The 25963-nt window shown below is 41.4% G+C and overlaps 1 protein-coding gene across 1 annotated transcript in view; it reads left to right on the top strand.

The window, feature by feature from the left end:
• LOC124606512 overlaps positions 1 to 25963 on the top strand; it is a 33621-nt gene that overhangs the window by 478 nt on the left and 7180 nt on the right. The gene's annotated exons all lie outside the window — the stretch shown is intronic.

Below are 25963 nucleotides of genomic sequence, written 5' to 3'. Positions count from 1 at the left end.
GGTGGATGTGTGGGGTAACAAGGAAGGACAGGATTAGAAATGAATTTGTTAGAGGAGCTGTGAAAGTGGGACCCATGGGGAAAAAGATACAAGAGAGCAGACTAAGGTGATACGGACACGTACAGAGAAAAGGGGAAGAGTATATCGGAAAGAGAGTTGAAGATATAAAGATTGAAGGAGCGAGAAGGAGAGGAAGACCGAAGATGAGGTGGAAGGATAAGATATCCGGAGACCTAAGGGAGAAAGGATGGAAGAAGGAAGAGGCAATGGATAGAGTACTATGGAGGAGAAGGATCCAGAAGAGCAACGCCGACCCTACTTGACGTGGGACAAGCCGACGATAAAGAAGAAGAAAGAAGATTGCACTACCAACAATGATGCTTTGCTAGTAATTCTCCTAATATGTCCACTGGACTTGGAAATTAGGAAAAGGGGAGCCTTTTACTGGTTAAAGAAAGGCAATCGAATGGAAATACGAAGGGTGCTTGGAACTGAGGCAAATTTGAAAAAGCAACAAAAGATCGCATATTAGAACTGTGGCAAAATCAACAGGATAACATGCGAATTTCTCCTTAATATCAGAGAGATATTAAAAATGAGATTTCTTAACCCATCGAGTGAACTGACAGAATGCCTGACTGGCCATGGCCCTCATGCTGCGTACCTATTCAAAATCAGAAGACAGATGAACGATAGCTGCGTCTGCGGCAGTGTAGGCGCACCAGAACACGCTTTGAGGGACTGCACACTCTATGAAGATATAGCGAGTAATGGACGTCAGGTATTAAGGATATTGGATCCCCAATCAGCACTAAGGAGCAAGTGGACCTGGCGCATTTTGGACGATACTGCGGCCGCAGTATCCAGAAATGCCAAGGAAGACTTCACGAGGCATTCAAGCATGAGTCATCACGCTGCCATTCAGGCTAGACAATATACTCTGCAGATGGAGAGAAGATGAAATACTGTCCCAAGAATCTACATTGCGCTGGTGCAAAAGATCATGGAAGTGTGGGGTTTAAGAAGTAAGAGTGATGAGTAGACTTACTTGCTATAGTGGAAACGCTACTGACGTGCTGTCTGACTTCCAAGAAACCCAGTAGACTATGGCTATTGACTGGAGTAGTATGAGGGCGGATCCAATAGCGGAAAAAATCATCTAAAAGTTAAGTGCACCAAAATAAATGAACAAACAGAGAACAAATTCTGTAGTGTTTGTAGTTGATTAGTAGCTGGGTAACTAGTTAAGCATTTTAATGTAGTTTTGTGGTAGTTGAAGTAGTTGTAGCTTTTTGTCTCTTCCTAAATCATTTACTAGAAATAAATAATTAATACGCTACTTATTAATATCCAAGGAAATGTGATTCGTATGGCATATTTTAGCTTTTGAGATAATAGGCTGCAATTATGAAGAATAATTAAACAAATGCCCATGCTCCACCAAACTAGGCCCGTTCGACCGAAGGAGATTCACTGAGTGACGTAAATAAAAAACTACATGTAGCTAAGTCTTGCACGATTTTAAGATGCGTCTAAGTTGCATGTAAATAAACGATGTAGATTCTAATATGCCAATATGTATCTTGGCGTTTCCGAACGGGCTGGTTTTAAGCTGAGAATAAAAACTAGAATCTAATTTTCACACTAACATACACCTAAGTTATTCGTGAGACAGTGGTGGGGCATTCGAGCTCTTAAGCACTCTCCTTCAGTCTGCACCATGGTGATATTCCTGCTGGATCAGACACGAGAAACACTACCAGATTTGGAGGGGTGTTTGTAGCTATGAAGTGCTGTATCGATTGGAAACTGAAAACGCGGTCTTTTTAATTGCGAAATTTATACCAGTACGTGATGAAACACGTGGAGGAGCCTTGATTTCCCGGAAATGGGTGGAGGAGATACTTCCTTGTTGTGTGGGCGATCCTGGGTTCCAGACTGGTGTGGCCAAGAATTTTGGAGGTGGCCAGACAACTTTATGTACAGCAGTGTGCGACTTTATGGATCAGGAGGTATTAAAATCTCACTACTTGATTCTATTCGAGTTTAAAATCCAGTACATTAATACTCTTAAGCTAGAATGGGAAAAAATGTTTCGACTGCCGAAAGTTATAGGGGCTATTGATTGCACCCAGACAGAAATAAGAAACTCATAATTGCATGATGATAAACTCGTAAATTGCAAAAGGTGATACTTCCGTTATTTTATGGGAGTCTACCGTAGATACCGATGTGAAATTTACTAGCATAAGTGCAGAATGGACTGGAGGCGTGCTTGAACGCAGAAATGGAAGTTAGAAATACAACTTCACGGTACAGCGGGGATGTTTCCTTAATTGGTGATTCAAAGTGTGGAATATAGTTAGTCGTTCCACTGAAGCCAACAAAACTTGCTGATCGGCGACGATTCCATATCTTCAAGGCAAGGAAGAGAATGAGCGATAGAGGAGCGAAAATTTGGTTAATTGAAGCAATGATTTTCGATAATCGGTAACGATGTAAGCCTTTCTTTAGAGAGAGTCCCCAAACTAATAGTAACGTGTGCAATACTGCAGAACATCTCTAGCGACCCGCAAAGGTCACTTTAAGTATCATTTTGCCGACAGGAAAAGAAGAAGATGAAGACGAATACGCTTGTGAGAGTTCTGATGAAGACGACCCTATCGACAGACAGTTGGAAAGCAGTGGAGGCAAATTTCGTGCTGAACAGAAGCAAATACTCACATTTAGTCAGGTGTTTTCTCTTGCTTTAATTTTGCGCTATTCAGATGTAATAAGCAACATACAAGCATTGTAATTATAAGTGAAAGTCACGGAATTACAAGATGACAAGTAAATATACAAAACTGTAATTTTATTTATTTCTTTTAGACAACATAGAAAGGAATGGAAAGGATATGGTAATACGAAACGTTTAACAATACAATATACAAGTATGTGCTTCATACGGATTATCCGTTTGAGTATATTCGTCCTCTGCAATTTTTCTACCTTTTTCTTTTCGTTTTCTACTTCAGTGTTCAATTTGTTTCAACAATACAAACCTCTGAAGTTACGGTGAGGATAACTGTTTCGTCTCTTCAGTTTTATATGCTGTAAGGGTTTTCACTCCATGTCGAATGTATGTTGAGGTTGTTGGTTTTGTTGTCTCTGGAGCAACATCTGGGCATGTACCTCCATATTTCTATAGTAGTCTTGAGCAGAGTTTGTTACGTCCTTGAAACCAACCGACATAGTTGCTGGAACCTTTATAACAAAAGGTCTTCTCAGACATTGCATTCGGTACTCTAGACTTTTGTAACACAATCGTGTGCTCAGATGTCAACTTGACGAACATTGCTTTGTTAACTGTGGTCTTGTTGGCATCTTCACTTTCACTGGAAGAGGTGTTCATACTCGTAATCAGTACAGTGGGAAGAGATGGTACACTGGGGGGGAGCAGATACAGAATAGCTGCGATTTGTAGGGAACAGGCGAACACTGACTCACCGTAAAAAAAAAAAAGATGCATTTTGCCCTTGAATTGTCTCTACTGCAATAGAATCTTCTTGTTTTCCTACTGAACATGACACGTCTACCTAGGCTTAACTTCTAATTATTCGTTTCACAAATAGTCGGCGCTAAATCTAGACCCTATATTCAGCAGACTCTACGTTTCATTCACATCACTCATTGACTATGTTTCTACAGGCAAAGGCGGCTAAAGTAACGCTTCTAGTGGCAAACTATCCACTTAGCGAGAACAGGGCTGACTTAATCGACACAGTGCATCAGTATCCTTTAACGTAGCAATTACGTGACGTAATACTGTGTAACTGTAGAATCTCTATTTTTCACTTTTAGTTTCATTTAAAAACTTCAAGAATATTGTTTATAATAATGAAAGAATAAGGGCTTCACCCGTAATTAAACTGAAACAATTCATGACACCCATAAGGCGACAAGAATTGCTTTATTTGCTTTATTATCCAAACAAATGTACACGAGAGCACTCCGATGACATTGGGGAGGCGTAAGTCAGAACGATCTGTGTAGAAGGCTGTGGGTCACATAGAGCCGGCAGGTGGGCTGATTAACAGAGTCGGAAGTAGTAGTAGCCGGCCGCGGTGGCCGTGCGGTTCTAGGCGCTCCAGTCCGGAACCGCGCTGCTGCTACGGTCGCAGGTTCGAATCCTGCCTCGGGCATGGGTGTGTGTGATGTCCTTAGGTTAGTTAGGTTTAAGTAGTTCTAAGTTCTAGGGGATTTATGACCACAGCAGTTGAGTCCCATAGTGCTCAGAGCCATTTGAACTATTTTTTTCGGAAGTAGTAGAGAGTGCCAAATGCATGGGAAAGTAAAATGCTTCTACACTCATGCACATAAATTAAGGATAATTGCAGAATGTTTTGCCACACAACGTGGCAATACACAAAACTAGCGCTAATAGCGTAGGCACATAGGAAACACACACGACACAGATCTGTAAGCCCACGGTATTGATGATAAGTTGAGAAAATCATCCCGAAACACATGTACTACAAAACGCCACTGTTTCCTGCGCATGTACCCCGACATCAACGACATCAATATGGGATACCATCACCATGCACACGTACACAGGCAGCACAACGGCTTGGCATACTCTGGATGAGGTGGTCGAGCAGTTGCTGGGGTATAGCCTCCCATTCTTGCACCAGTGCCTGTCGGAGCACCTGAAGTGTCGTAGAGGTTTGAAGACGTGCAGCGATACGTCGACCGAGAGCATCCCAGACGTGCTCGATGGGGTTTAGGTCTGGAGAACAGGCAGGCCACTCCATTGGCCTGATATCTTCTGTTTCAAGGTACTCCTCGACGGAAGCTCGGTGTGGCCGTGCGTTATCATCCATCAGGAGGAAGGTGCGACCCACTGCAGCCCTGAAAAGACTGACATACTGGTGCAAAATGACATCCCAATACACCTGACCTCTTACAGTTCCTCTGTCAAAGACATGCATGGGGTGTACGTGCACCAATCGAAACCCCACCCCACACCGTCAAACCACGACCTCCATAAAGGTCGCTTTCAAGGACATTAAGGGGTTGGTATCCGGTTCCTGGTGCACGCCAGATGGAAACCCGGCGAGAATCACTGTTCAGACTGTATCTGGACTTGTCCGTGAACATAACCTGGGACCACTGTTCCGAAGACCATGTACTGTGTTCTTGACACCAGGCTTTATGGCCTCTCCTGTGACCAGAGGTAAGTGGAATGCACCTTGCAGGTCTTCGGACGACTACACCATGTCTGTTCAGTCGTCTGTAGAGTGTGTGTCTGGAGACAACTATTCCAGTGACTGCGGTTAGGTCCCGAGCAAGGCTACCTGCAGTACTCCGTGGCCGTCTGCGGGCATTGATGGCGAGATATCTGTCTTCTTGTGGTGTTGTACTCTGTGGACGTCCCGTACTGTAGCGCCTGGACACGTTACCTGTCTGCTGGAATCGCTGTCATAATCTTGAGATCACACTTCGTGGCACACGGTGGGCCCGTAGTACGACCTGCTGTGTTTGACCAGCTTCCAGTCGCCCTAGTATCCTACCCCTCATAACGGCCTCAGTATGTGTTCTTTGAGCCATTTTTAACACACAGTCACCATTAGCACGTCTGAATACGTCTGCACACTTAATCGCTGCACCGTACACTGACATGCACCAACAAAGCTCTGCTTAAGTTGTCTGCTGCCAGCGCCACCGTGCGACGACCGCAGGTCAAATGCACTGCATGGTCATACCCCGAGGTGATTTAAACCCGCAAACCGCCCGCGAGAGCGTTGCTTCACCATACATCAGCATTATTCTTAATTTATGAGCATGAGTGCAGTAGCTTCTAGAAGAAATGCAGCGTAGGACAACCTTTACGGTAGCAAGAAAGAACGAGGGATTGATATTTCTGCGGGGAATCTCAGTACGACTATGATGTGAGCTCTTGTTAGTTGTCGTCATCGGGACAAAATAGTCTTAGTCCCTCAAGTTAAGAAAAATATGTAAGTTAGTAATCGAGGACAGTGCTTGAGAAAACGATTTTTCTCTTACATTCCATATTCTTTCACTCATTGGCTCGGAGGTATAGGTACGATGGCTGGGTTGTAGCTAAGGGGCTAGCGCGCTCGATCCTGAGAGCCGCTTTTGGGCAGACCCGTACCTGACCGCTCCTCTAAAATGTTCAGTTTATGCGGTCATTAAGTAGATTCAGTCCGCCGCTCGTGGTCTCGCGGTAGCGTTCTCGCTTCCCGATCACGGGATCCCGGGTTCGATTCCCGGTGGGCCCTGAGATGACTGGGTGTTGATGTGTCGTCTTCATTATCATCATTCATCCCTATTGCGGACGGATGAAGGCAACGGCAAACCACCTCCATTACGACGCAGCACGTCATTCTCAATGGAGAGAAGTCTGCCGAAGTAAGAGTGATTTCAGGTGTGCCGCAGGGGAGTGTCATAGGACCGTTGCTATTCACAATATACATAAATGACCTTGTGCATGACATCGGAAGTTCACTGAGGCTTTTTGCCGATGATGCTGTGGTGTATCGAGAGGTTGTAACAATGGAAAATTGTACTGAAATGCAGAAGGATCTGCAGCGAATTGATGCATGGTGCAGGGAGTGGCAATTGAATCTCTATGTAGACAAGTGTAATGTGCTGCGAATACATGGAAAGATAGATCCCTTATCATTTAGCTACAAAATAGCAGGTCAGCAACTGGAAGCAGTTAATTCCATAAATTATCTGGGAGTACGCATTAGGAGTGATTTAAAATGGAATGATCACATAAAGTTGATCGTCGGTAAAGCAGATGCCAGACTGAGATTCATTGGAAGAATCCTGAGGAAATGCAATCCGAAAACAAAGGAAGTAGGTTACAGTACGCTTGTTCGCCCACTGCTTGAATACTGCTCAGCAGTGTGGGATCCGTACCAGATAGGGTTGATAGAAGAGATAGAGAAGATCCAACGGAGAGCAGCGCGCTTCGTTACAGGATCATTTAGTAATCGCGAAAGCGTTACGGAGATGATAGATAAACTCCAGTGGAAAGACTCTGCAGGAGAGACGCTCAGTAGCTCGGTTCGGGCTTTTGTTAAAGTTTCGATAACATACCTTCACCGAAGGGTCAAGCAGTATATTGCTCCCTCCTACGTATATCTCGCGAAGAGACCATGAGGATAAAAGCAGAGAGATTGGAGCCCACACAGAAGGATACCGACAATCCTTTTTTCCACGAACAATACGAGACTGGAATAGAAGGGAGAACCGATAGAGGTACTCAGGGTACCCTCCGCCAGGTGGCTTGCGGAGTATGGATGTAGATGTAGATGTAGACCTTGCCTAGTACGGAGGTGTGGTTCTCCCGCATCGTTCACCTACGCTCTGTCGAGAAGCATGGGACTTAATTTCCGTTCCAAGTACTTTCAAAGTACAAAAGCTTTCCAGACACTGCTCCGAGTTACTAGAACAGCAGCTGAGTAGCGACAGGTTACTCCGCTTTTTATATACACCAGTAAACGGGTTTGCGGGGAAGTGACTTTGATTGTGTCGTAGACAGTTTCATTAAACTGTGACAAACTGTAGAACAACGATAGAACCGCGTAAAGCAGTCAAGATGCTGTCTCATCGTCATGGGTAATGATTTATTGCATGACTCGGCGCTGGTGTGAATTTCCGATATTCCTTCAAAAGTACAGCACGTCAGATGGCCGACTGGTCGAGTGCGTGTAACAGAGTCCCAATTCATTGTGTCATGTTTGAATGTACAGGTGTGCGAGTGCAACTGTGATTTCATTATTAAAACACTTGCGTAGAAGTGCATGAATAACTATTTAAGATTGCTCCGAGTGAAACCGGTACCCCAATTCTATGTGCTTCTAGTATAGACGTATTGTTCCAGAAGTGGCTAACTTGTATCAGGTTTATCTTAGTAGTGACGCCTGACTCGTAGTGAAGAATAATATAAACTTGATTGGTGGATGTGTCATAATATGGCGCAGAAGGGAAGACGTAAGCCTGACACTCCGACATTTGTGTGCTCTTGGGTTCAATAATAGGTCCCCAGTACTACTGTAATAGCAGTCCCTTGCAGAAATAATTGTAAGTGGGCTGTTTAGGTTTTTATGTTGGTAACACCACGTAGCGCTCTGTATGAAAATCACTGACTGTGCTGTGTGCAGTCTGTGGCTGGTTGGACTCATTGTTCGAATATTTGCTATTGTAGCGTTGGGCAGTTGGATGTGAACAGCGCGTAGCGTTGCGCAGTTGGAGGTGAGCCTCCAGCAGTGATGGATGTGGGGAGAGAGATGGCAGAATTTTGAGAGCGGACTATCTGGACGTGTGTCCATCAGAAAGAGTAAATTTGTAAAGATGGATGTCATGAATTTATATATATATATATATATATATATATATATATATATATATATATATATATATGATGACTTTTGAACACTATTATGGTAAATACATTGTTTGTTCTCCATCAAAATCTTTGATTTGCTGACTACGCCAATCAGTAGTTAGTGCCTTCAGTAGTTAGGATCTTTTATTCAGCTGGCAGTATTGGTGCACGCTGTATTGCAGTAGTTTGAGTAACGAAGATTTATGTGAGGTAAGTGATTCATGAAAGGTATAGGTTATTGTTAGTCAGGGCAATTCTTTTGTAGGGATTATTGAAAGTCAGACTGCGTTGCGCTAAAAATATTGTGTGTCAGTTTAGTGAATGTCTGAGTACGTTCAGTTTTGCTCAGCTGTTTGAAAATCAAATAACGTAAGAGGTTTTCCAGCACTGTCATTTATAAAATTTTTCTAAGGTGATGTTTCATAATATATCCTTTGTTAGAGGACAATGCGTTTCCCAATTACATATCAGTTATTATGGTAGACCCGCTTTCATATTTACGACAAACCTTTTCATTTCCAAAATTACTTCATTTATTTCTTTCTTCGCACAAGAGATTACAGTGAGTACATCGAGAGTGGAAAGGGAGGACTGTCTTTGAGGACAACGTATCTTCGTGACGTATAAAGGTCGTGGTCGCTGGTGCTCGCGACACTTAACAAAAGTTAGGTGTCCGTCAGCCCGCTACACGCCTTAATTAATGTCATTTGTTTGCACCCCTGCACCGATGCATAACAACAGCAGTCAAAAAATATTTTCAATCACGTTACAGAATCTGGTTTAGTCACTATGGTAGTCAGGTGGAATAAATATCAGAGTAACGAACATCTCCACCGAGCCTGCTAACTTCCATCCTCATTAGATAATTGCGAAATCTCCGCATAAAAATGAAATAATACAGCACAGAAACATGCGACAGTAACATCACATTGTGGCAGTTACTTCAGAATTTCGATCTGTTAACGGAAGGAGTACCTGCAAGTAGTAAAAATAGTCATTGTATTTTGTTTGCGGTCCTGAGCTGAGAAACTGTTTTGAGGGATATAATTCTTTGCAGAAACATATGATGAATCAGCAATGTGTCTGTATAACTGGATGCCTGAAGACAGGAAAAAATATCTCTTCCTTTAATGATGTCAATGTGAGCCGTCTTAAGTGCCATAGTTGATGTGGAAGGGATCACACGTTGGCGTTTTCTTACAGGGTCAGCGACAATTCTCAATGGACGAGTCATTCCTGGTATCAAAAAGTTCCTAAAAGAACAAGACATGGAGTTTGGCGGCTTTTGACAGAGATATTGACAAACTAAGTATAATTAAAAATGCTTATGGAAGTATCATTTTTGTCGTGTGTGCACTTTTTAGCATTGGAAAAGGGGGCGGTACTCCTGGGCAACGACACTTGGTGGAAAATAATTCGATTGGTCGATCGAAAGACACAAACTGGCAAATCTAAAGTAAGGGCAGGCCCAGGGCAAATTTTGCAGTACATCAAAAGAGAGAAAGGATTTGTACGTCTCCTACTATGGAACTATCAGTGCCACGCCTGAATTATTACGAATCTTGTTATATATTCGCAAGGAATCTAGTTAGTTTCCTGAAGGGAAAGATTACGCTTTAACGTCATCTTGAGGATGAGGCTGTTAGAGATAAAGCACAAACTCTGTTTAGGGAAGGAATCTGGCCGTATCTTTTTCATGGGGACCGTCAAAGAATTTGCCTTGAGCGCTTTAGGGTAAACAGAATTGTTGTAACGATAATGGAATTGTTGTTCTTCAAATTCGAGTCCAGCTTTTTAACCTCTGCATTACCTCGTTTGGGAAACAGTGAAGAGAGTGCCTTTATAGATTTTACAGAAGTCATGAAACGCAGCAGCTTGAGAAGAGCTTGGAATCCTTTGTATATGAAGAACGAAGAGAGCAAGCAGTGTTAAAAATAAATGGTGATTTGTCAAGAGAATTTACAACGTATCCAGGAGATATACCAAGATATTCACGAAAGGTGTCCTACAGTTCGTTATAATTGTAGCGTGCAAACAATGCAGTTGGCAGTGCTATGTAAGATCAGTTGCAGTGTACCGTCACGGTTTCGGCTTCTGCTACAAACAAGTGTGTATACTGTATTTTGAGCCGTTTTACTCATTGATGTGCGACGTCGGAGATCTGCACAACGCTGATCTCACAGTGCCGTTGTGTCAACCTAATGAAGTTTACAAGAAAATAAACTGCCCAGGACAGAAGGGATGGAAAGGAGATTGAAGTTCCGTCGATAGGCAATTTAGCAGACGGACCACTATTTCAGTGTGGACGAGGATGGAAAGGAAATTAGGAGCCTCCTTCAGTTGGTACTACCTTAGCAATCGTCTTTATCGACTTAGGAAAACCACGGAAGAAAACTAAATTACACAGCCGACTGCAGGTTCGAAACTCAATCCTCTCGTTCATTAGCTTAATGTTTCAACCACTGCGCCATTTCGCTGGGTAAAAATCTCGATACATTTTCAAGTGACAGTATTAGTGGTGTATTCGTAAATACAATCGGCAGCTTGCTACGAACCTCCGTGGCTAGGCAAATAAATTCAGTTAGCAGTACTATGTAAGTAGGCTGTTTAGGTTTTTTTTATGGTAACGCCACCTCTGTATGAAAATCACTGGCTGTGCTGTGTGCAGTCTGTGGCTGCTTTGCATTGTTGTAATACTCGCCATTGTAGTGTTAGGCAGTTGGCTGTGAACAGCGCGTAGCGTTGCGCAGTTGGAGGTGAGCCGCCAGCAGTGGTGGATGTGGGGAGAGAGATGGCGGAGTTTTGTAATTTGTCATGAACTGCTATATTTATATATGATGATATCAAGGTAAATACATTGTTTGTTCTCTATTAATATCTTTCATTTGCTAACTATCCCTATCAGTAGTTAGTGCCTTCCATAGTTTGAATCTTTTATTTAGCTGGCAGTAGTGGCGCTCGCTGTATTGCAGTAGCTTGAGCAGCGAAGATTTTTGTGAGGTAAGTGATTTGTGAAAGGTATAGTTTAATGTTAGTCAGGGCCATTCTTTTGTAGGGAATTTTGAAAGTCAGATTGCGTTGCGCCAACAAAATATTGTGTGTCAGTTTAAGCACAGTCGTGTATAAATTTTTCAAAGGGGACGTTTCATATGTCGACCCTTAGCCGAGGATACCTCACTGGAATCTTCTGATTTTTTTCTTGTAGTTTGTGTAATTAGTGTAGATTTTGTTTATTGATAGCGCGTAATCATAGAGAGAATTTCCTTTGTAGTTGTAGTTTTTCATTGTTGTACAGTAAAACAGTTCTGGCATGCATGTAGATTTGCACCAAGTATTTCGCAGCTGCGCTGGCAATTAAGTAGACATTATTTCCATTGCTATGTTATTTTATTTTGCTCTTCAAATTGTGCTTTTCTGTGTTGTCGTGTGAAATACTGTGACAATAATGGCGTGTGAAAAACGTAATACTAGGTTCCAAAGTAAACTGAGAAATGACAGTGAAGACGAAAGCAGTGTGTTAGCGCCGCAGAGTAATGAATTAACTAATGTTCAAAGTAGTAATTTGGTAATTGCGCATAGGGAAATGGAGCGGGCGGCAAACAATGGTGTAGACAGTGAAACAGGTAGTGAACAGGGAAGCGTTATCGATCGATTGGTCGGCAACAGCTCGCCTCAGGAATCGGGAATGACAGAACACAATATTGCAAATACTGCAGACTCAGGTTTTGGGTTCTCACCGTTTTCTCAAATGAGTCAAGACACATTTTCCGCTTGTCAAAATGTGAATGTTGCCGGTGCAACTTCACTGCCGAAAAGCACTGAGGAACATGTTTCAGACACCAGTGCATTGTTATTACAATTAATGCAACAAATGGGACAAAAGCTTGAAAAGTTAGACACAATGGAACAACACCAGAGACAAACACAGCAACAGTTAGACACAGTGGAACAAAATCTCAAAAAGTTAGACACAGTGGAACAAAATCTTAAAAAGTTAGACACACTGGAACAAAATCAGAGACAAACACAGCAACAGCTTCAAAAGTTAGACTCATTGGAACAAACTCTTGAACAAACGCGTGAAAATTTAACTACTGAGTTACATAACATTGAATCGAAATGTCAAAAAGTCTGTAATGACGTAAAAACTCAAATTTGTGAGCATTTTCAACCTATTTTTTCGCGGCATGAAAAGGCATTACAGAATCACGAAGCAGCCATAAAAGAACTGCAAATTATTGTTCATGAAAATCATGAGACCTTGCAAGCGCAACACAAATGGACACTCTCAAACTTGGTTCAGAAAAACACATTGAGGAAATGTGTTCACTATCGGAGAAAGTAGCCGAACTTTCGGATCAGTTCACTAACTTATCTACGAAGGTAGATGATAATCTGAACGACACAAAACCGGTAGTCTTTAATGACACAGAAGAGTGCGAACAAATTAGGAAATTCAAACAAAATCAGAATCAAATTAATACGCAACACCAAAGAGAAATCCGGGAAGTACAAGATCAGCTGACTCAGGTAATACAAGAATTACGTATTTCAGAGGCCACTCGCGCTCCAATACGGGAAGAGGGACTTAGAAATACGGAACAACCACAAAATAATAACACAGGACTCTTCGGAAGTTATGAAAGAAATTGGCAAGGTGCACCGAATTTTGAAATGGAACCGCCGAAACGACGTAACAATGACCGATATGCGACTCGCCGACATGATGACTTTGACTATAAGCTGTTCATTACTACACGTAAATTCAAAACATTTAAGAATTCTGGCAACGACATTCATCCACAAGCATGGCTCCATCAATTCTCTCAGAGTTTTACCATGCCTTCCTCTCAGCATATTGGTCTCAGGCCACACAAGACCGAGTAAAACAAAGCATCATAATGATGAAACGTTTCGAACAATCTGAATTTTCCAGTCTTATGAAATATTTTGAAGACATGTTGCACAAGAATCAGTACCTGTCAAACCCAAACAGCCCCTCAGAACTTATCCGCATTTGCTTAATCAAATTGCCTGAACATTTACGACACATTATTTTGGCAGGACGTTGCAAAGACGACATTGAAGCTTTTCAGGGACTGTTACAAGAATTGGAAATTGACACTGACAATCGCAGAATGCGGAAACAGGAACACAATAATTACAGGTCACATACGTCACAATTCCGTGATGACAGAAACAATAACTGGACACGAAAAGGCTATTCTTACAACGCAAATCGTGACCAAAACAGACACCACCCATATGACAACCGCTGGCAGAGTAATAATAGTTACAGAGAAAGATCGCATTTCCGTAGTAATGACTATCACAGAGACAATCAGAGAAACAGACAATATGGGAACCAAAACAATTATTATCAAGGGAGACAGAATAATTTCAGACGCAACGGTCCAGCGCGCAGTTACGATTCAGGGAGAAATTCTCCACCACATGACCGACAAGAAAGAAACTACAGGAACTACCGACATGACGACAGACGATATAATCATAACGATAGACGTGAATTTCATCAGAACTGGCGGGACTCTAACAGAGCTGGGCCCTCTCGGCAAGGCGAATTTGTAGAAGTTAGGTCTCCTAATCCCAATAACGGCGCGCGCCAACAAAGAGACAGACAATGACTCGCACAGCAGGCAGCCGCGTGCGCCCGCTGGCTCCGAGAAAAATAACATAAGACGCTAGCCTGGAAAAAAATTTTAGCATTCTTTACCGATGTATACAACATGATAATTGCTTTGAAGTTGAAACTCTGTGCACTAGGAAGAGTAAAGGTTTACACCACATTTCACATGTAAAACCATTTATTGAAAGATAATCTGTTTTTTAACTTAGTCTTTGCCATAAAATTTTTCGCTTCACATTACTAATATGCTTTGTCAGACTTAGCATCTGTTAACATACAACAATGTTTGAAGTTAAATATCCAATCAAGAACCAAGAGAACTTATTTAAACAGAAATGACGAATGCATTGTTATAGTGAACAGACGTCACAGTGTTATTGTGTGTGTACATTCTTGCTTGTTAGTTGCACGATTATGGAACGACTATAAGGCTTACATACTTAGAATATTTACCAGTACTGCTAATGAGATTTTAATGCAACATTTTGGTTTACTTGAAAATATATTCTGGATTTAAAGTACTTTCAGTGAGATACCAGATGGAACAGTGGTTAGTTTATGTGACAGCTACACGATTTTATCACGACGCTACTAATGAGTGACAATTTACAATGTTGCTTTTGCAGTGTTTCTGTTTTATATCTGCACAGTTTTCTGAATTATTCTGGAAAGTAAAACATGTTTTAATAGTAACTTTTGCAGTATAGCTACAAGGAGACAGCCTTTTCTGTAGCACAACAATACGTTACAGCACAGTACTTTCTTCATCACGGCAATAAGCGTAATAAGTATGATATCTATACGTAATGCATTTCACTTTGTTTATAATGAGGTCAGTACATTGACTTCTGCAGAACTTAGCTTTTGGAGGACGATAACTACGACACTTCCACAGAATTATCTTACAGCAAGACGCACATTTAGCGCTACAGGACACGCATTTGAGAGATTTTGTACTCAAGCCATTTATTTTTCAAGATTTTTGAATTACAAAGAAAGTTTTCCGTGATATATTTCATTCTATTGCTGTAATCTGTAACACCTGAGGGTATAATTACATTAATCCTCAGGGGGGTACACGCCTACTTTGTGTACCATGTGTTTGGCAAGCACAAGGAACCCTAGCTAATATGGTATTTGCTTATACAACTTTACACATCGGTACCATATTTCTCTAACACACAAATTACACAGCTATCTGATCATGTAACTGAGAGATAAACTTTTTTTATTACATCAGTGACAGATGTTTACGCAATTACACAGTTGGATAACTTCACACTTATGAAATTGTATTTTGTCTGTACTTTGTGAAATGCTCATATTTTTTCGGAACCATTGTGATACTATGAGAGCTTTGAATGATGTATTTGGTATGGATTCATGATTTTTAAAGTACGTTTGAGGCAGATGACACTTTTGTCATGAGCAGAGAATTTTTTTAATTATTGGAGGAAGCTACAACGATTTTGAGATTTGACTGAGGTGTTATGATGTTATTTTTACGACGACGATGTGTATTATGCTGCTGAGGTATGTTTACGATTAATAGGCTGAGGCTATATGAGTTATTTGATTATGCTTCATATTTATAATGATGAAATATTGACGAGTGTCGATGGATACGTATATGTGTAATAAGGTAAGGAGTAATGAATAGTGGGTAGGGACTCTTGACTTGTGAAAAAGGATGTTGGAAACCAAGAATCGTACTTTAAGAGTTATGAAATGTGTGTAAATGCATGAATGTATCACAATGCCGGCGAAAATTTTTTGGACAACGTTATATTCATAGGATTTTCTTTCTACAGATTTGCAACGCTAATTCTTGACCTGTGAAATATTTTTATGTGAGACTGTCACTGTAGCGGAAACTGCTGTCGTAAATATTTCCGTAAGAAAGTTAAGTGACCACCTGCACGTAATGCGTTGCGGGCACCCACCTGGGCGACAGCCGCCCGAAAAAAAAAAAAAAAAAAAAAATGCCATTAGCCTTTCAGAGCACAGGAAGAAAAAAAAAAGGGAGGCCATTATCCTGGCCATTGTCATTCCTTTAGAGAAAGCATCGCAAATCCGACACGCTAATTACTTGGAAACATATCGTACTTTCTGATATTTACTGAAATGCCTAATGAAATGACAAGAAATAGTTTGTCTACACACCTGACTATGGCTACTGTCATTCTAGATGAGAGATTTTTTTACTACTTATGAAATGCCACATGACTATTGAACGATGTTCTTACGCTTTGCTTTGTACATAGTTGCTTATTTCATTTGATATCTGGTTTCTAGCTGCACTGCAGCATTGGTTAAAATAAAATTTTATAGATGTACTAATATAAATATTTTCTGTCTACAGATCGAGTATATAATAATTTTTTTCAAAAAAATGAGGGAGCACAAAGCGACATTTACCTTCACAGGAACTGCATTCATAATTTTCTTTTCAAGTACTTGGTAATTTCTTTTGTAGAATAAATTGTGATGCATCACTCTAGTGTTAAGATGTGACATAGGTATTAGACATGGCCATTTTTAGTGTAACATTTTTTTCTGCTTGAGCTATGTCATGTTTTGATATAAGTTATTACATTTGCTGCTGCTAGCTTTGCCAATCTGTATTTTTTGTCATTGCTGCTTGTGTTAATTGTTTTGTGCTGCTGCATTGCCTCGTCCCTTAGTTTAGCATCTGAGCTCAGTAGATTTAAGTTAGCTTAAGATGGGGTAAGCTATATGAGAGAACGAGATGTGATGAATTGGAAGAAATGCATTCAGAAGCTATAAGAAAATGGTTTGGCCAAAAAAAGTATTCTGAAAGAGGATATGAGCAAAAAAGTAGGGTTTAGGGACAACAGGTTTATGTAGGATTTTCTTGGAAATAAATAATGAGGTAAGAAATATGTGAACATATAAATACAGAAAGCATGCTTTGATAGGATTTTTTTGGTGGAAACAAATTTTGAAATAAGACGAAAGATCTATGGAATGAAGTTTTAGGTTGGACTGCAGTACCAAATGTTACACTGAAAACGAACCCTGTCCTTTCCTATTGGTGTTATCCCACTATGTGTTTGTGTACCCTTGTGTATTTGTGTTTTTTCAGTCTTTATGTGTTTAGCTAATACGATTTATGTTGTAGAATTTTTCTAGTACTAAGCTACATTCACTATGATGAGGAATACTGTTATCCTCAAATATAATTTGCGTTGATAATATGTTATTTACTTTGTAAAGATGTTAGACATTATTAATTCTGTTTTGTTTTAATGCTCATGTGTAAAGTTGATGTTTCAAAAGTTATTCTGATCTTTTATGTATTTACTTATGTCATAATTCCTGTAACACTGATGTATATGTTTATTTCTATTCTTTTGTAAAGCCCCTATTACTACAAACGTTATCTGTATTATTATGTTTTAATGATGTGTTTTGTACCTTTGTTATTGTATTCTTATGTTATAAAATTGTAATTGTCACCAGTTCATGATATTATTAACTTGTTAGTTACATTTCACTGCACACGTTTCTGTTGGTCATAGTATATGGACAATATGTGAGAAGTAGGGACTGATAGTGTTTGCACGTGTGTTAATAATTCAGCAAGGGACTGGATAACAGCATTGCTGGTTCTAAGGACAATTCCAAAAACTTTGTGAATGCACAAGTGGTGGTTATGGACTTGCTATATTATCCGCAAGACTCTTCAACGGTGATTGTGCACCTGCACAGTCACAACAGATGGCTGCTGGCTATCTCTCCACGGACTACAGTGGGTCTGCATCTATGATGACCCACCATGCCATTATTTCTACAAGGACTGCAGTGGGTCTGCACCTCTGGTGGCCCACCAATACCGTAATCTCTACCAGGACTACAGTGGGTCTGCTCTGTGATGACCTACCTACCAATACTCTTCAAAATTTCGACTGACTCTGCTGTGGGTTTGCTCTGTTGTGGCCCATTACCTGTCTGCATGTCGAGAGTCAGCACTGTCTTTCCATTGGAAGGATAACACTACTTCTTCAAGACTGCATGGAAATCCACTACTTCCGTGTGCATTTTCTTTTACTGCTCAGACTTTGAGAAAAACACTGCTATTCTCCTGTTATGTACGATTAGGACTGTCTTTATGGACTGTGAGACAATTTTAGCTTTTGACCAACATTGTATCAATAAGTGTGTGCATTTGATTTCTTTGTTATTGTAATTATGAAAAAAAATTTTTCAAATCTGTATTGGCCACTGCCCAATCCAATTTGTAAAATTTTTTGTGGGGAGCATGGGGGCTATGTAAGTAGGCTGTTTAGGTTTTTTTTATGGTAACGCCACCTCTGTATGAAAATCACTGGCTGTGCTGTGTGCAGTCTGTGGCTGCTTTGCATTGTTGTAATACTCGCCATTGTAGTGTTAGGCAGCTGGCTGTGAACAGCGCGTAGCGTTGCGCAGTTGGAGGTGAGCCGCCAGCAGTGGTGGATGTGGGGAGAGAGATGGCGGAGTTTTGTAATTTGTCATGAACTGCTATATTTATATATGATGATATCAAAGTAAATACATTGTTTGTTCTCTATTAATATCTTTCATTTGCTAACTATCCCTATCAGTAGTTAGTGCCTTCCATAGTTTGAATCTTTTATTTAGCTGGCAGTAGTGGCGCTCGCTGTATTGCAGTAGCTTGAGCAGCGAAGATTTTTGTGAGGTAAGTGATTTGTGAAAGGTATAGTTTAATGTTAGTCAGGGCCATTCTTTTGTAGGGAATTTTGAAAGTCAGATTGCGTTGCGCTAACAAAATATTGTGTGTCAGTTTAAGCACAGTCATGTATAAATTTTTCAAAGGGGACGTTTCAACTAGCGTCGCAGGTCAGAAAGCGGTAGCATATCCCCACGAAACTCTAAGAGTGGTGACCAGTATAATTTTGGCACTTGCTGGAAACGTTAATTTAAATTCGGATTTCATCAGGCGGCCTCTCTTAAGTGTTTGTGGTTGGAGGCCGTTGGCAATTTAATGATAAGATGGGAAAAACTCTTGACCCATAGAGTTTAATCTGATTATAACGTACATTTATTGATCAATGAATAACACTTAACAGTTGTATTTTCTTAGACACTGACTTTATAACACAATCCTAAGCGCAAATTGTTTAGAAAAACATACGAGGGTCGCCACCGGCAAATTGACTGGCAATACTGAATGAATTAATATCAAATTACTGTCAGATGTAGCAGTTTAATTCAGTCGTGGTTTCTTCAAGATATTCAAAAATAGGAAAAAGTGAACTGAGCACACTACATTCTGGAAATAAGAAGAAGGAAGTAATGATCTCAGCATGTGCGTGGAACTTAATTACAATTCCCACGACTTTAACATAAAAGGAAAAGGAGGATATATGCAAACAGTTGTACGAATCGCTTGTTACAGTAAGAGATTGTTGTTGTTGTTGTTGTTGTGGTCTTCAGTCCTGAGACTAGTTTGATGCAGCTTTCCATGCTACGCTATCCCGTGCAAGCTGCTTCATCTTCCAGTACGTACTGAAGCCTACATCCTTCTGAATCTGCGTAGTGTATTCATCTCTTGGTCTCCCTCTACGATTTTTACCCTCCACGCTGCCCTCCAATACTGAATTGGTGATCCCTTGATGCCTCAGAACATGTCCTATCAAGCTATCCCTTCTTCTAGTCAAGCTGTACCACAAACTCCTTTTCTCCCCAATTCCATTCAGTACCTCCTCATTAGTTATATGATCTACTATCTAATCTTTAGCATTCTTCTGTAGCACCACATTTCGAAAGCTATTATCTTCTTGTCCAAACTATTTATCGTCCATGTTTCACTTCGATACATGGCTACACTCCATACAAACACTTTCAGAAACGACTTCCTGACACTTAAATCTATACTCGATGTTAACAAATTTCTCTTCTTCAGAAAACATTTCCTTGCCATTGCTAGTCTACATTTTATATCCTCTCTTCTTCGACCATCATCAGTTATTTTGCTCCCCAAGTAGCAAAACTCCTTTACTACTTTAAGTGTCTCATTTTCTAATCTAATTCCGTCAGTATCACCCGAGTTAACTCGACTACATTCCATTATCCTCGTTTTGCTTTTGTTGATGTTCATCTTATATCCTCCTTTCGAGACACTGTCCCTTCCGTTCAGCTGCTCTTCCAAATCCTTTGCTGTCTCTGACAGAATTACAATGTCATCGGCAAACCTTAAAGTTTTTATTTCTTCTACACGGATTTTAATACCTACTCCGAATTTTTCTTTTGTTTCCTGTACTGCTTGCTCAATATACAGATTTAATAACATCGGGGAGAGGCTACAACCCTGTCTCACTCCCTTCCCAACCACTGCTTCCCTTTCATGTCCCTCGACTATTATAACTGCCATCTGGTTTCTGTACAAATTGTAAATAGCCTTTCGCTCCCTGTATTTTACCCCTGCCACCTTCAGAATTTGATCAGAGATTAGCGGAAGCTAATGCATAGGAATGAAGCCCTCTGTCCTCAAACAACAGAAAACTCTTGTCGTCGGTCGGTCGCGTTGCAGTGCGGGCTTGCCGTACCTGCCATGAATCTGCGTGATTTCGCCGTAGGCTGCGCTTCTGCGAGCGCTACTGCTGTTTGCCGCAGGGCAGGTTCTTGTGGCTGCGGCCCTGGGATGCACTCATCTTCTCAGGTGCGATCGCGAGAAAATTTATCCAAGTCCCGAGAAATTCTAAACCTAACACTGGTGGCTTGGCATATAGCCGAAGTCCAAATCTTCTTAGGAAAGCCGCGACGGTGCTGAGAGAGGCGCCCACGGCGAAGTCTCCATTAGTCTCGCTACGGCAATACCTCTCTCTTCCCTGCAAGCTTCGGTGTGCCCGTTCGTCGCACTTTGGTTGGCCAATCACCGAAAAGACCTAACGGTTGCTGCAATGAGGGGACAGAATCGAACCCACTGTCTCCGACCAACAGCTCAGAGACCGAGCGAGGTGGCGCAGTGGTTAGCACACTGGACTCGCATTCGGAAGGACGACGGTTCAATCCCGTCTCCCGCCATCCTGATTTAGGTTTTCCGTGATTTCCCTAAATCGTTTCAGGTAAATGCCGGGATGGTTCCTTTGAAAGGGCACGGCCGATTTCCTTCCCAATCCTTCCCTAACCCGAGCTTGCGCTCCGTCTCTAATGACCTCGTTGTCGACGGGACGTTAAACACTAACCACCACCACCCACAACAGCTCAGATGCCAATCAGAAACGTGCTTTCGCACCCGGGAAAGGTCTGAAACCACTTTCTCACAGTAAGGTAGATGTTATGGGATTTCTACGCATTTAATGGTTTTTCGGGCTGTTTTTCCCACAGAAGACTGAAGCGGAAATTTTCTTAAGCGCAGCTGCGGCAATATGTCAGAATCTGGAATGCTGTGCAGCAACAGGAAGAAACGGTAGTTTTAGCAGGCGGTCACTCAGACTCTTGTAGCAGCTCAGGAACCTAAGAGGTTTCCGCCTCCCCATTCCTAAGTCCTCTGTTTCATATTGTCTGAACTGGACGAGCAATGCATCTGTCCAGCGGAAAGATTTTGACCTGCCGAAACCCCGGCTTAGGCTGACATTTCCGACTCGTATTTATGCCTCCCAGTGTGATGAACTCGTTTCTTAGTTACCGTTGGCGTGCCTGGCCCGTGGGAAAGGCTGATTCTTCCCCGACGTTTGAGGTTCCATGAGATGAAAGCGACAAGATATGGAAGATCTTGTGAACTCTAGTAATGACAGGGTTCACCAGTATCAGAATGAAGTTGAAATAAAAATACATTGCTGCCCCTGACCACTCACGTAGTTAAGCACGAAAAGTTTGACCAAGGAGAGCAAATATCGTCTGAATCGAAGGAGAGAATGAATGTGGTATGCAAGACTCTCGCAAATAATTATTTGAATAGGAATAAAAATCTGAGAGGACGACCTGGCATAGGCTTGCGTCTCACACAACATAGTTCAATTCTTTACAGTTATTGTTTTCTAGGCCTCAGGCGTAAATTAAAGCAATATCTACAGAAATGTATGTGCAGCAGAAGCTCTTCATATCATAGATCTAGCTAGATTTTCTGAATTAGACACCAATTTTGCAGCAAAATAAACAGATTTATCACAGTTTCCTTGTTCATCACGACACGTTCAGACTTCTACACAGTGTCATACAATAATGGACAAGAAGTAATGTAGGTACTGTTCATTTGGCTTTCTGGCTTAATAATCTTTTAGACAGAAGCAAGTAATAAGCCGGCAACATGTGAACTATATTTTTCTCTCCCATTTGTGCAGTGCTTAGCGTAAATGTTCTTAGGCTAACCGCCCCTCCCCTCGTCAAAACCTATTTTATGCGCGACGGGGTTTGTGTTAAACTAACTTCTGTAAGTGTCCATAAATAACTGCAACCAGCAATCTTTCGTGACTCTTCAATTCTTATTTATCTTCACCGATTTAGAAACGCCTAGCAATTCACCATGGGGTGGGATACATTTTTAACGACTGTTTAGAGCATTGTGGGAGTCGTTTAGACTTATTAGAAACCCTCACAATGCTCCAGACATTGACTAAAAGTGTGTGCCATCTGACGATGAGTCGCTAGGCGATTCTAAACTGTTCAAGATAAGTCACTAAGCGATTCTAAACTATTGTGAGGCTAACTTATGTTAGTTACAAAAATTGCACTTAACTGTGAACTTAGAAAACAGTATCAGATATGAAACACACAACACTGTAACTAATGAATAATTATGGTAACTACTTTTATTTCTCAAATATCTGGCCTACTTTAGACTATAGCTAATTTAAATGCAGGTATCATTTACAATGTTACGTACTAATTTTGTAGGCAATTAAGATCTTTCCATCTCTTACTAAGATTATAAAGAAAACAATGATATGGCCAATGTATTAATGATTTTCACAAGGTCACTTTGCTGGGAGTTAGCTATTACTTTGAGACAGACAGATTACTGGCAGACCAAGCTGGAATTGCAGTACTTCAGTGCATGTCATAACCATATGTGGTGACCTGCATTTATGCATCGTCGGCTATAGAGCGACGTCCATGCGCTTTCGACAGGTAAGCAACCAGTACAAGCACTGGTCAATTGTGCATTCTGAGGCCAATACAGAGATCAGACATGTGCCCCATTGATTCTGACTGACAATTATTGCTTACAATCAGAAGTCCTGAGCAGCCTTCCTGCTGAAGACTAAGTGCCTTAGAAGAGGCCTCTCAATTAAGCATCTCGCAGTGAGACTGTAACTCCTCGCTGGCGCTCTGCAAAATTTTCTCTGATCATATCGTGACCCCTAGCCAGGTCGGTTTCTTTATCTTGGCAATCAAATTATTTGTCAGAAATTTCTATTGCTATTGTGTAATGTTCTTTTTTTTCGTCCTGAAAAGTACACAGTTGCCAAGTATTTTGTTTTCTAAAACATTCCATTGTTCAGAAATGTTTAGTTTGCAATCTGCCATGTCCGATTACTTTGCAAATATTGTTGAGGTCCCTTTCATATAGACATGTCACAACTCTCATGTATTATAAAGAAAAATATCCAATCAGAGAAAATGCAGAGACATAGTGATGTAATTTTCTGATTATAAGATTTCCTATTATGGCTTAAGTGCCAAAACACATAACAAATTTATTATACAGTAGAGCAGTTTGATGGAAATATGGCTGTCATTTATTAGGGTCGTTCAATGTCTTTCTTGGCACTAATGGAGAGGGGCGGGCTTTGTGCCACCAACACGTTTCAGTTTTTCACTTCTATTCATACTATATTCATCAATACAACACGAGCAGAAGAACACGATTTACAAGAACTCATCACAATTACCCAATGATACAAATACACCATTACCAGTTCTAGAAGGTCGTAGAAAGGCAACAGAAAATTATTTTTACTAGGATTTTGAGTGATATTGCTATATAAGACTTCCGAGTTTTTCCTAAAGTTTTCTGCATGAGTACAGGACTGGTTTTTCATTTGAGGAATAACTCCTGAAATGGTGGGAAATAAATAATTTTAGGTGTATTGTTCCAGTACACTGAGCGGTCAAAAGTCATGGGAGGGCATGAAATGCTAACTCTGAGTCATTACACTACAAGCCCTCGAAAGCGCATAAACTGTACAAGTGTTGGAATTGTAGCGTAGGGATCTTGATCCATGCATATTGCAATGCTACCTAAAAAAGTTGGTGTTGAGTTCATCGAGCATACATGTATCTGAATCAACCTATAAAGAAAGGTTTGGTTTAAGATAGTATGGCCTGGGGTTGGCCAAACCATGGTCATGAATTTATTGGAATGTTGCTCAAGCCATCTGTGTGCAAAGAGTGGTAACGTGTCGCATTGTCTTTTTGAAAAATGAAGGCATCAGGTACACTAAACGCAAATTCGTTACTGCAACAGCAGGATGCTGCAGTTAAACTGAGAGGTATTGCGCCGACAATGGGAGGGACTAGTGGACACGTTCAGTCGCGTACAGATCTGGCAGACGAGAGCACTTTCGGAACACTGACGCGTTATCACCAACCCGAACGGCGCGTCCCACGTGACTGCCCTCATGTCTTCTTGGTGGTCAGAGAGTGCTTCAGTGGACGTTCCTCCGCCAGCGGTACTCAACCTAGTGACCCTAGTCAGCGGTGGGACGATATTCTCGAGGATTGAGTGTGGATGTTATGCAAAACATCCGGTACTATTACGGCCAAGCTAAGCCACTCTCTTACCAAGGAGGCAGAACCAGATGTCATACGAAAGACAATTAAAGTGGAAAATTCGAAAGAAAATTCAAAAAACGTTTCTCCTCTCAATAAAAGTGCTGTCCACACACAAATTAGGTTTATTATCGAAAAGAAGATAAACAATTGCACATTTCACACTGGGAAAAGGGGTTATAAGAGTGAAATCTAACATTGACACAAGTGGATGAGCACTATAAATGGAATGATTTTGACCAGTGATTGCAAGGGTGGTTAGTAAATTACAGCAAGCACGAGAAAATAAGTTAGAACAGCAGTAACATCGCCAAAGTGCATATTAAATGCAACTACTGGCTGTGAAACATTACGGCTGAATTACTTGCTCCTGAAGGGAGTGAAACAATACTGCGTCCCTACGGAATCACTGACTGTAATGCGTGATCTTACCAAACTCGTGGTGTAAATAGAGAGGGCAGCAGCAGCAGAAGCAGCTGAAGATTCTGTGTTCAGGTCTCCCTCTTCTCAGCGCTCAGGCAGAGACGTCGTCCTACACTCATCATAAAAAGTTTTGCATCATCTCGGTTCCGAGAGTTCCAGAACCTGCACAGAAAATTGGAATAGAGATCAATATAAACATCATTTCCGCCCTTTTTATTGTTCATGAAAACCACACATTGCGTGTTGTCCCACCAAACAGCGAGGCAGGTGGTGGTCCAGACTGCTGTACACACCGGTACCTCCAATATCCAGTAGCACGTCCTCTTGCATTGATGCATGCCTGTATTCGTCGTGGCATATTATCCATAAGTTCATCAAGGCACTGTTGGTCAAGATTGTCCCACTCCTCAACGGCAATTCGGCGTAGTTCCTCAGAGTGATTCGTGGGTCACGTCGTCCATAAACAGCCCTTTTCAGTCCATCCCAGACATGTTCGATAGGGTTCACGTCTGGAGAACATGCTGGCCACTCTAGTCGAGCGATGTCGTTATCCTGAAGGAAGTCATTCACAAGATGTGCTAGATGGGGGCGCGAACTGTCGTCCATGAAGACGAATGCCTCGCCAATATGCTGCCGATATGGTTGCACTATAGGTCTGAGGATGGCATTCACGTATCGTACAGTCGTTTCGGCGCCTTCCATGACCACCAGCGGCGTACGTCGGCCCCACATAATGCCACCCCAAAATAGCAGGT

Source organism: Schistocerca americana, chromosome 3, assembly GCF_021461395.2.
Source record: "Schistocerca americana isolate TAMUIC-IGC-003095 chromosome 3, iqSchAmer2.1, whole genome shotgun sequence".
In the NCBI taxonomy this organism is placed as follows: Eukaryota; Metazoa; Arthropoda; class Insecta; order Orthoptera; family Acrididae; genus Schistocerca; species Schistocerca americana.
This window is presented reverse-complemented; position numbering and strand designations above follow the sequence as displayed.